At 43.9% G+C, this 11,671-nt stretch overlaps 1 pseudogene across 1 annotated transcript; it reads left to right on the forward strand.

Moving 5' to 3' along the window:
- The first annotated feature begins 10,059 nt into the window (after positions 1–10,059).
- On the forward strand, positions 10,060–10,655 carry LOC308524416 (mediator of RNA polymerase II transcription subunit 22-like; annotated as a pseudogene). Its single transcript has one exon. The product of its transcript is annotated as a mediator of RNA polymerase II transcription subunit 22-like (transcript).
- Positions 10,656–11,671: the final 1,016 nt, after the last annotated feature.

An 11,671-nucleotide genomic window follows, 5' to 3' on the forward strand; every position in this document is an offset into this window, starting at 1 on the left:
AGGGCGAGCCCGGGCACGAGCCCGCGCCCCGCCGGCCTTGGCGTGCGTGCGTTCGGCGTGCGTGCGTGCGTGCGCGCCATAGCCGGCGTCTTCCTGGTTCAGCCAGCTCTCCCGGCTCCTCCCGCAAAGCGTAGACGAGAGCCTGTTTGGTTTCGACTCCAGTCAGAAGCTAGGAGGGGGCGGGGCGGAGCCGGGGGAAGTGAGGAGGGTGGAATCAGTAGGGGGAGGGGGCGAATACGTCACATACGTGATGAGCCAATCGGAAGAGACCAAAGGCGGGACGGGAGCGAGGTGGCGGCGCAAGAACGCGCGCGGCTCTCGCTGGGGAGAAAGCGTCGTGTCGCGGCGGCCATGCGAAGTGTGGCGCCTCGAAGCCCGAGGGCGGGGCAGTAAGGTGGGGCGGGGACGGGGGCGGAATGGAGGTGGAATTGCGCCCTGCAACGTATTAATGTGGTCGGGGAGCCTAGGTGTGAGCTAGGTTCCTCTATCTACCCCGAGCCTTCAGGCGGGCCTCACAGTCCTCAGCTCCGCCCTTCACCCGTGCACCGTCCCTTGTTCTTTCTTATCATAAATCATCACACGAATTCTTACTAGGTACCTTCGGCTGATGCTCCCGGGAGTTTCGTAACTACTAGAAGAAGGGGCCCCCAGTTTTGCAGATGAGGAAAGCAAAGCTGAGGAAGGAAATTACTTAACAAAATCCGCAGAACTAAGGTGGAACCCAGGTACTGTTTTTTTCTCCCCACTGGGCATTGTGTTATGAGTCTGCCTCGGATGTTGACAGCTCTAGGTGACTACCGCCTTCTACGGTGCCATCAGGTGAAACACACCCCTCACTGCACAGACAGTGAAATTGAGGCCCGTGTAGGGGGAAAACACACACACACACACACACACACACACACACACACACAACTTTGCAAAAAGGCCACACAATAATTCAGAGGTAGAGCCTGATGGAGCCCAAATGTGGGGAAGGGGGTGGTTTAAAGACCATCCATCCCTCCTAAGCAGGGCTTGTAAACCTGCGACATGGACCTCCCTTCAAGCAGACATCTGAAGCATGAGCATTGTTCTTTGGAGAGGATCCACGGTGTGCAGCGGATTTTCAAACCGGTTCATGACCCAAATACGAAGGTTAATCTCACAGCTAAGAGGAACCCAAGGAAAAAGGACAACTAAGTGTAATGTGAATATAACGAACATGACAGCGAAACATGACAACTAAGCTGAATGGGATCCTCTACTAAAAAAATAACATACAAAAACTAAGGAAATCTGAATAAAGAGGGGCTTTAGTTAATAACAGTGAGCAATATGGATTCATTAATGGTGGCAAATATATTAATGTAAGATAGAAGAAACAGCAGGGGAGAGGTATATGGGAACTTTCTGTACTATCTGCTCAAATTTTCTGTAAGCCTAAAACTTTTTAAAAAAAAACAAAGCCTATTAATACAAGATTAATAAACAAAAGATTAAGAATCATTGAATTAGAGAAATTTGTATCCACATCTCACCATACTTCAGTCACACATCACCACTCTAAGAGACAGCATCCAAAAAAGTAATCTCTGTCCTTGATGAGGACAATTAAAAACCTGGTATCAAGCCCTAACCGGTTTGGCTCAGTGGATAGAGCGTCGGCCTGCGGTCTGAAGGGTTTAATTCCGGTAAAGGGCATGTACCTTGGTTGTGGGCACATCCCCAGTAGGGAGTGTGCAGGAAGCAGCTGAATCGATGTTTCGCTCTCATTGATGTTTCTAACTCTCTATCCCTCTCCCTTCCTTTCTGTAAAAAATCAATAAAAGATATTTAAAAAATAATAATAACTGGTATCAAAAGTACTTCCCAGGTTGGTAATAAAAAATAAGTTCCTATTTACCATATCCAAAACATATTTACATAAATTTTCTCATTGTCTGAGGACTATTACTTACTTAGCTATACCAACCAAATGCCTTCTCAAACTAGGCACAAACTGCTGAACTATAATAAATTAAGGGGAAGAATAGAGGTTCATAACGTATCATCTGTTCTGGCCTATGAAGACAACAGTTATGTCCTCAAACTATCTTCTCTATCAACATTTACTGTTGTTCCTCTCAGCTAAGTGGCAAAAAAAAAAAAAAAAAAAAAAAAATCGGAACATGCATCTAAAACGAAATGGTAAAACTCTGAGTTGTGCTATGAACATTTGAATTTTTAAAAAGTATATTGATTTCAGAGAGGAAGAGAGAGGGAGAGAGACACCAATGGTAAGAGAAAATCATTAATCGGCTGCCTCTTGTAGAACCCACACTGAGGATCAAGCTTGCAACTGGGGCATGTGCCCTGACCGGGAGTGGAACTGTGACCTCCTTGTTCATGGGTTAACGCTCAACCACTGAGAAACACTGCCCATGCTGAACATTTGATTTTTTAAAAAATGATTTGCTTTTAAAAGGAGCTTGTCAGGTTTGAGAAGGCTTTCCCAACCAGTAACTCAGAACCCTGGGACACACAAAGAACAGCCAATACCAAAAGACTATTTAAAAAGAAAAGCTCTTGCAAAGAAGAGTAGCTATTTTTTCTTTCTGATGGTTACCAGGTTTTCCTTGTTTTCTGAAATTGCCTTTAATGTAACATCTGAGGATTGAACTTATAATTACTTTGTACTTCCTCCAGAACTTTGTGAATCAATTCCTCCATGCTGCTTTGGTCTCTGTAGTCACCTAGACAGGTGGTGCTCTTCCTATTATTTTGAAGAGAAGTGTGGTATAACCCACCTCAGATGTTTTAAGGTAGCATTTTGCATTGACACATATAAAGCCTCATTCCCTTCTGAAGCTACATTCATATTTACTGACTAATGCGTGTAAATCATACCTTTTGCCTTCAGAGTAAAAAGTTACATATTAAGTGCTATGGAGTTCATCAAATGGAGAAATTACCTGGGAGAAGGAAGAATTAAAGAGGCCTTTCTCAAGGGTGCTTTTACAAACACTTTCACTTCCATAGTTTTCTTTTCCCCTCCCTTTTACTCCCCAATTTCTACGCATCCTTCAGGTATCATCTTTAAAAATTCTTCAAGACTTCTTTTGTCTTCTCCCATCCCCAGCAAGTATAAGTATCCCTAACTGCCCTCCCATTGTACCCTATTCTTCCCCATCATTTAATTATTATCCATTGTCATTCTTCCCCACCTGACTGTAAGCTCCATAAGGTCAGAGCTCAGGTCCTGTATCCCCAATGTTTCAGAATACTTGCAACATAGTAAGAATGCAACAGATATTTGCTGAATAAATGAAATAAATTAGAAATATTATTTTTAGCTTTCTATAAAGGTTTGAATGGAATTCTGGCATGTGGAGATAGAAGGGCAAGAACATTTTAAAGAAAGAGAACACTTTAATGAGAGGTAACAGCTTTTTAAAACGTTTTTATTGAATTTATTGGTGTGACATTGGTTAATAAAATTATATAGGTTTCAGATATACTGTAATATATCATCTGTATATTGTATTGTGTGTTCAACACCCAAAGTGAGCAAGGACAGCTTTTGGGACACACATGTAATACCCTTTGTAATACTTTAAGCAATAAAATAAATAAATAAATAAATAAATAAATAAATAAATAAATAAAAAAGAAGAACAAAAAAAGGACAGCTTTTGGCAGATCAAATTGAAATTGCCTAGAGCACTTTCTTTTATCAATTTAAAACAAATTGTTCAGTTGAAGCCCACAAATGTGCCAGGAAGCTACCACTTAGAAATCCTATATAATAAAAGCCTAATACGCAAATCAGTGGAACGGCAGAATGACCTGTGAAATGACCGGTTGCTGTAATGTGCACTAACCACCAGGGGGCAGACACTCAATACAGGAGCTGCCCCCAGCTTGCAGGCCCCAGGCCAGCCAAGGCAGGTGCCAGCAGGGGCCCCCTGATCACCCCACCAGTCGCCCCACAGAGGGAGGGGACTGGCAGTGGCAGGCAGCAGTGGGGGGTGGGGCTGGCTGGCAAGGGGGCACCATCCACCCTGATCGACTGTTGGTTGACTCCTGCAGAGGGAGGCAACTGGTGACAGGGAGTGAGGCTGGCAAGTGGGTGGCACCAGGCCAGCCAAGGCGGGTGCCAGCGCCCCCTCCCCCCGCCAATCACCCCACAGATCAGCCCTGATCGCCGGCCAGGCCTAGGGACCCTACCCATGCATGAATTTTGTGTACCCAGCCTCTAGTTGTAATATAATTACAGCTTTTCTTTCCACCCCGAGAGATAACAAAGCTTCATTTTTTAAAAAATATTTTTTTATTGATTTCAGAGAGGCAGGGAGAAAGAGAGAGAGAAAGAGAGAGGGAGAAAGAGAGAGGGAGAGAGAGAGAGAAAGAAAGAGAAACATCAATGATGAGAGAGAATCATTGATCAGCAGCCTCCTGCAGGAGCAACCCAGGCATATGCCCTAACCCGGAGTTGAACCATGACATCCATAGGTCAATCCTCAACCACTGAGCACCAGACAGGCGACACAAAGCTTCTTAAAAGAGGACTGAGGTTTTATCATATTCCTTGTGTCAGACACTATCAACAACAACAACACACACACACTCCCACAATATGTATTTAAAAAGACAGATACTTTCCCAGGTTCCCTTTAGTTAAGACATAGGCACCTAACTTTATGTGAGCTGGTGGCAGATGAAAGAAATATCTCAGAGATTTCTAAGATAAATTTTATTCCCCAATGAAAAAAGATAGATGAGGAAAAACTGCCATTTATCTGCCATTGGATATGTTTATATAAGAATATATCTAGAGCTCAGACATCTTGTGAATATTAATATGTAATCCTGAAGGAAAAAGCCAATCCATTGATGATGGCTAAGCAGAAAGCTAAAAGGCATCAGTGAGCCACTAGCCTTACTCTGGATTTCTTTTTAGCAAAATAGAAAAGTCTTTATATTTAATAATGTCTTCATAATATGTCTCTGTCATTGTTACTTGCAGCGGAAAGCATATGACAGTCTCATCTTTCAATCCCTTAAAATACTTTGCACATGCCTGGCTGGTGTGGCTCAGTTGGTTGGGTAGTCCCATGTACCAGGAGGTTGCTGTGTGCAGGAGGCAGCCAATCCATGTGGTGCTCTCACATTGATGTTCTTTCTCTCTTCCTCTCCCTTCATCTCTCATTAAAAATCAATAAACTATTAAGAAGAAAAAAAACCCTACCTCGCACAGTTCCTTGAACATTAGGCCAGTGGTCGGCAAACTCAGTCAACACAGCCAAATATCAGCAGTACAACGATTGAAATTTCTTTTGAGAGCCAAATATTTTTAACTTAAACTATATAAGTAGGTACATTGTTATTAACTTAATTAGGGTACTCCTAAGCTGGCCTTTGCTAAAACGTCCTCAATCTGATTGAGGTACGTTCACTGAGGTCAACCCCTCCCAACTCTCCCCTCCACACTCGTCTTGTATACTTGTTTCGTCTATCTCCTTTCTGAAAACCAACTTCTGGGCATGGGCCACGAAGTTTCAATCGCACTGTACGTGCGTGCCCACACGTGGTATTTTGTGGAAGAGCCACACTCAAGGGGCCAGAGAGCCACATGTGGCTCGCGAGCCGCGGTTTGCCAACCACTGCATTAGGCACTCAATATTGTGTGTGTGTATAATTCAGTAATAGTTATCAAACTGGAATTGCCTTTTCTATTTACTACTCCCTAAAAAAAGTATTGCTCTTGGAGAGGCAGTAAATCAATAAAAGGAGAAAAACTGTCTAGGTAAAAGTGCTGAAATCATATGGCTCATATTGGAAACAAATAATAGCTTTGGCAAGAATTCAAATTCCATCAAATGTGAAACCCTTCTAACCCACTATGCAGGTTATTATAATCATTGATACTAAAAATAAGTGGGTCAATATACGAAGCATAAAAATGACCAATGCTCAATAATTCAAGGTGACCAATTAAATGAACACGACTAAGACGAGGTATATTTAAACAACTTTCATTTTTTAAAGGACTAGAAGGAAAAAAAGAGGAGGAGACCTCATGGCAAAGCCATTTTCCAAATACCTTGACCTACAAGGATGTGGCATGGGAGAAATATAAAGTTTATTTAGTCAAGGAGGAAGAGAAGGAATGGTCCTTCCTGTAATTATAGCCAACTTTTTAAATCTTTTATACAGGCAATTTATAAGCTAAGTCAGAAGATATTTTTGCTACAGCTTGATCTACAGAATCTATTTTTTGATAATTCCATTTTGTTCTCTTCATGTGAATCATGGTTCTTGGTATGAATAATGTGATTTCTCAGAGCCTTAGATGTGGGGTGTTACTTCCAGGCTTTGAAATTGCAGTGAGGGAAGAGGTTCCTTTTTTTTATACTAGTCCATAATGTGTAATACCTGACACATTGCTGGAGCTCTCTTCTCCTCATACTCTATCCCCCACAAATAATAAAGTCTCCTCTAAGAATACAGAAGAATGAATCACTCCACCTGCTACTAAGAGATAATCATTCTTTGAGTAGAGGAGAACAATTGCTTCTACTTCTGTTTATGTAAAGAACAGAACATCTTAGGACAGAAAAGTGAGGCTAATACTGTTTACACCAAAATGCCAACAGACAGCACAGCCAAAATGTAACTTGCCTAAGATGCCAAGAGAAACCATCTTTTTGTGAATATTTCTTCACATTTTTGGATAGCACAAAGTGACTAAAACTTTATTTTATATAAAAGTCAAAAGATATCAAGCCCTGGCCAGATAGCTCAATTTGATAGAGCATCGTCCTGATATGCCAAGGCTGCAGGTCGACCTCTGGTCAGGGCACATACAAGAAGCAAGCAATGAATGCATAAATAAATAGAACAATAAATTGATGTTTCTCTCTCTCTTTAAAAGTCAATAAATTAAAAACATTTTTAAAAAGATATCAAAATCATTGCAGCAGTTTGTAGTTGAAACTATCCAATGAGATAATAAACCACATTATTCAGAAAAACTCAACAAACTTCCAGTTTTAGGATGGTAGATTAAAGATGTTTCTGTCTCCTTCCTTTTCTGAAATTGTTCCAAAACAAGAATGAAAAATAAAAAAAGGAAACTCTGCCTTTGATATCTGTAACCCAGAACCATAATATTTTAAGTTTGGAGACAAAGATAGATCAGTGGTAACTGACTACACAGAATATAGAAAATGCTTACTGAAGGGGAAGGTAAAAAGAAGCAAGTCAATCAGCCAAGCAGAACCCCAGAAAGGCTCAGGAACGTGAAGCACCGGGTACCACAACAGTGGGGGTAAGGAAAGAAGTCAAAAACAAGGGAATTGTGTCAAAGACTATATAAACAATAGTTATAAACCTGTCCCTCTCTATGGAGGTTCTGGACTCAGATAACCAAGCATAATCGAGTACTAGGGTGAGGTGCTGCCAGAAGATAGCGGGATTAATCATTAAAAAAGAAAAGGAGGGGGAGGGGTGTGAGGGATGCGGGAAGAGACTGGACAAAAATCTTGCCCCTATGGATGAGGACAGTGGGTGGGGAGTGAGGGCGGAGGGTGGGGTGGGAACTGGGAGGAGGGGGGTTATGGGGGGGAAAAGAGGAACAAATGTAATAATCTGAACAATAAAGATTTAATTTAAAAAAAAAAAGAAAGGAGGACTCGAACAACATTGTACACTAACTAGCCCTGACATCTATAGACTGCTCCATCTAATCACAGCAAAGTGTGTAATAACCCAAGTGCACATGGAATATTCTCCAGAATAGACCATATCTTAGGCCATAAAACAAGGCACAGTGCATTTAAAAGGACTGATATCTTACAAAGTATGTTCTCTAGCCACAATAGAATGAAATCAGAAATCAACAACAGAAGGAAATTTGGGAAATCCACACATACGTCGGCATTTAACAACACACTCTTAAAAAAATTAAGTCAAAGAAGAAAGCACAGGGCAAGTTAGATAATACTTCAAGATGAATGAAAAATGAAACACCGCATATCACACTCATGGGAGATGCAGAAAACTTTACAGCTGTAGATTCCTATATTTTTTTAAAAAGGCAGACCTTAAAACAACAGCCTAACCTTTCACCTTAAGTAACTAAAAAAAAAAAAGACAAGGAAGCAGAAGGAAGGATATAATACTGATTATGTAACAGGACAACCAAGGGGTCTGGGCTGCCTGTCACTACTTGAGCCACTTCAGAAGAGAAACAGGGTTGAATCATATATGAGTGTTTATTCCAATAATGCCAGCAGGATGGGAGAGCAGCAGGTCATCCACAAAAATCTGTTCTACCCTCCTCATGAACCAGCTGCTTATATTGGGTAGAGGGGCAAAGATTACATTGGAAAGTAAGAATTACAGGCATGGGAAAGTAGGCAAGTTATGATGGTTACAGGCAATAGGGCTGGGGGTAGCAAAGAACAGGTGCCTCCGGGCACCTCTGGGACCAGATTACAGGCAATAGGGGCTGGGGTGTGTGTATGTGTGTGTGTGTATGTGGGGGCGGGGGGGGGGGTTGCAAAGGGTAGGTGCCTCTAGGACTAGACTGTTTCAGCCACGAGGTTGTAAAATTTTCCATAATGATAGACAGCTCCCAGAAAGGGAGGATGGATTACATTCCAATGTTAGCTCCCATGTCCCAGGGCATACAACTCTCAGCCAGCTTAGAATGTGCTTTTTCTAATCAGAACAGAACAATCATGGTTAACAGAGCATGATTAATATTTCTTATAATTATAGCTAGTCCCCAATATTCTATTTCTTCCCCTAATAATTAGAACAGGAATATGTGAAATAAAGAATAGAAAACAACAGAGAAAAATCAATGAAACCAAAGTTAATCTTTGAAAAGATTAACAAAATCAACAAACCTTTGGCTAGACCAGTGGTCGGCAAACTGCGGCTCGGGACCACATGCGGTTCTTTGGCCCCTTGAGTGTGGCTCTTCCACAAAACACCACGTGCGAGCGCGCACGTACAATGCGATTGAAACTTCGTGGCCCGTGCACAGAAGTCGGTATTTTGTGGAAGAGCCACACTCAAGGGGCCAAAGAGCCGCATGTGGCTCATGAGCCGCAGTTTACCGACCACGGGTAGACTAATCAAGGCAGGGAGAGGGAAGAGAAGCCTCAAATTTCTAAAATCAGGAGTAAAAGAGGGAACATTACTACCAAAAAGATTGAAATAAAAGTGACTATACAAATTAGATAACCTAGAAGAGGCACGCTCTCCCTCGCAGAAGCACACCCATGCCTTTCTTTTCTTCCTCTTCTCCTCCCCAAGCATGTTACCTTTGCCTTTCTCTCTCCAAAGCTCAAGAGCCCTACTTTTGCTTCTGTAACTTGTTTCCTGCACCTATGCAGCCCAGCTGGCTCACTTCTACAACCTCTGTAACTATCTAAATAAACTCCCTCTTATAATTTGAAAGCAAACAAACAAACTAGATGACCTAGATCAAATTCCAAGAAAGACACAAACTACCAAAACTGACACAACAAGAAATCTGAATACACCTATAACAAGTAAAGAGATTAAAATTTAAGAGATTAAAATGCCAGGTTCCAAGGGACCTGGCATATATGGCATACTGTTCTTAATATGTTTGCTCACCTTCTTGGCGCTATGTGTTTTATCGAAGGTCACCTCTCCGAGAAAGGTTGTTTCCCCAGGTAGGGATTTTTCCCTGAAGTTAGGGAGGGAATAAAACCCCTTAACTAAATGCCAGGTGGGTAGTTAATCACTTTAACTATGAACAATCACCCTTAAGCCACATAATCTTTACTCCCTGGAATGGAGACAAGAAACGCCCTAACCTTTGAAATAGAAATTGACAGGATTAAAATCAACTGGTATAAATACAGATGTAACAAGACAATAAAAAACAGAACTTGGCTGGAGATCCTGGACAGAACCTGGTGAGAGAACCTCGCTATGGTGATCAACTGAACCCTGTCTCCGTGTTATTCCTTCTTCGCCAACTCCGTCCACATCTTTGGGGACCCCTGGACCTGCTGGGGTTGGCCGCCAACAGCCTGCACAGACGGAGGCGCCGCCATGGCCCAGAAGAGAGCCCTGCCGCAGAGCAAGGAGACGCTGCTGCAGTCCTACCACAAGCGGCTCAAGGACGACATCAAGTCAATGATGGACAACTTCATCGAGATCATCAAGACTGCCAAGATTGAGGATGAGACCCAGGTGTCCAGGGCCACCCAAGGCAAGCAGGACAATTACGAGATTCACGTGCGAGCCTCCAACATCGTCAGAGCCGGTGAGTCCCTGATGAAGCTGGTCTCTGACCTCAAGCAGTTCCTGATCCTGAACGACTTCCCGTCGGTGAACCAGGCCATCGACCAGCGCAACCAGCAGCTCCGGGCGCTGCAGGAGGAGTGCGACCGCAAGCTCACCGCCCTGCGCGACCAGGTCTCCTTCGACCTCTACCAGCTGCAGGAGGCGTACTACTCGTCCAGCTCCAGTCTCCGCGAAGCTAACGATCTGTCTCTGTGCGAAGCATACTGGAGGCTGGACCTCGACACAGATGCTGCCGATGGCCTCGCGGCCCCCTTGCGGGCCTCCCCAGAGCCCAGCGCTGGCCCCCTGCCGCCCCTGCCCACTCCCACGCTAGCGGGCCTGGCCCCACAGAGCATGCCTGAGCCTCTCGGCTCTCTCCACCAGCCCCCGGAATCTTAGCAACAAAATCTAGCGCCCCGCTTGGCCTTGGCTGCTGCTGGGGAGCGGCTGTGGCCTCCTTGGAAACCCCGTCGGCCAGGGTCAGCACCCCCAGGAGTGTGGAGGGAGAGTAGATCCCCCCATTTCCAGAGTGGCCCACTCTTTCTCCAGGCACCTCTGTTCACTACCTTCCGGGCTGCTGCTGGGACCTGAGCCTGCTGCTTAACGTGGGGAAGGGCGCTGGGTGACAGTCCTGGCCAGGTCCACACCAGGCCCCTGTGCAGCCACCCTGCCGCCTCACCCAGGGGCCCCTGCAGAACTGGGGCTGGGGGTGTGGTTCACACAGGAGCTGGCGTGGGCTCCTTCCTGGTTCCGCGGTACACATCCTGGTTGTTCATTTGTGTGCGAGATGGTTGAATAAAGACAATTTATTATTGGTAACCATTTTATTTTTTATGTTTCAGATACACAAATAATTTTTAAAGCATAAATATGTCTCATAAAATATTTAGGACTTTACTGAAATTATTTTATTTTAATTTGAAATTCAAATAGAAGTGGACATCCTTCATTTTATATGACCATCCTGTGCATGGGATGGTGACTGTGGGAAACTGTTTATTGCCTTCACTATCTGATAAACATAGACAGAGAACCCCCCGAAGGCTGGGTGACTTTGAAGCCCTAGCAAAGGTTGGAGCTAGGCGCCACCTCTGTTTGTCCAGACAGTGGTAGCTGAAACTACTCCCCCATTTATTATTATGTAAATCCTTGCTGATGGGCTAGTCTGCCTGTTGCCAGGGGTCACCTGCCTAAGTGCTATGCTATAGGTGCATCCCAGAATCAATAAAAGCTTGGTGAGGCCTGAGCACGGGTGGAAGTCCTTCCCTTTGAGTTGGACTTGACCGCCTGGTCCCCCAATATTTCCAAATTATCTCTTGTCTTCTCTTTCATTTGTGTGCGGCTCTGCTTCCAGTTCCTGAACCCTGACCCTCGCGGG

This window comes from Myotis nattereri (genome assembly GCF_964212035.1).
Source record: "Myotis nattereri genome assembly, chromosome: 9".
Classification (NCBI taxonomy): domain Eukaryota; kingdom Metazoa; phylum Chordata; class Mammalia; order Chiroptera; family Vespertilionidae; genus Myotis; species Myotis nattereri.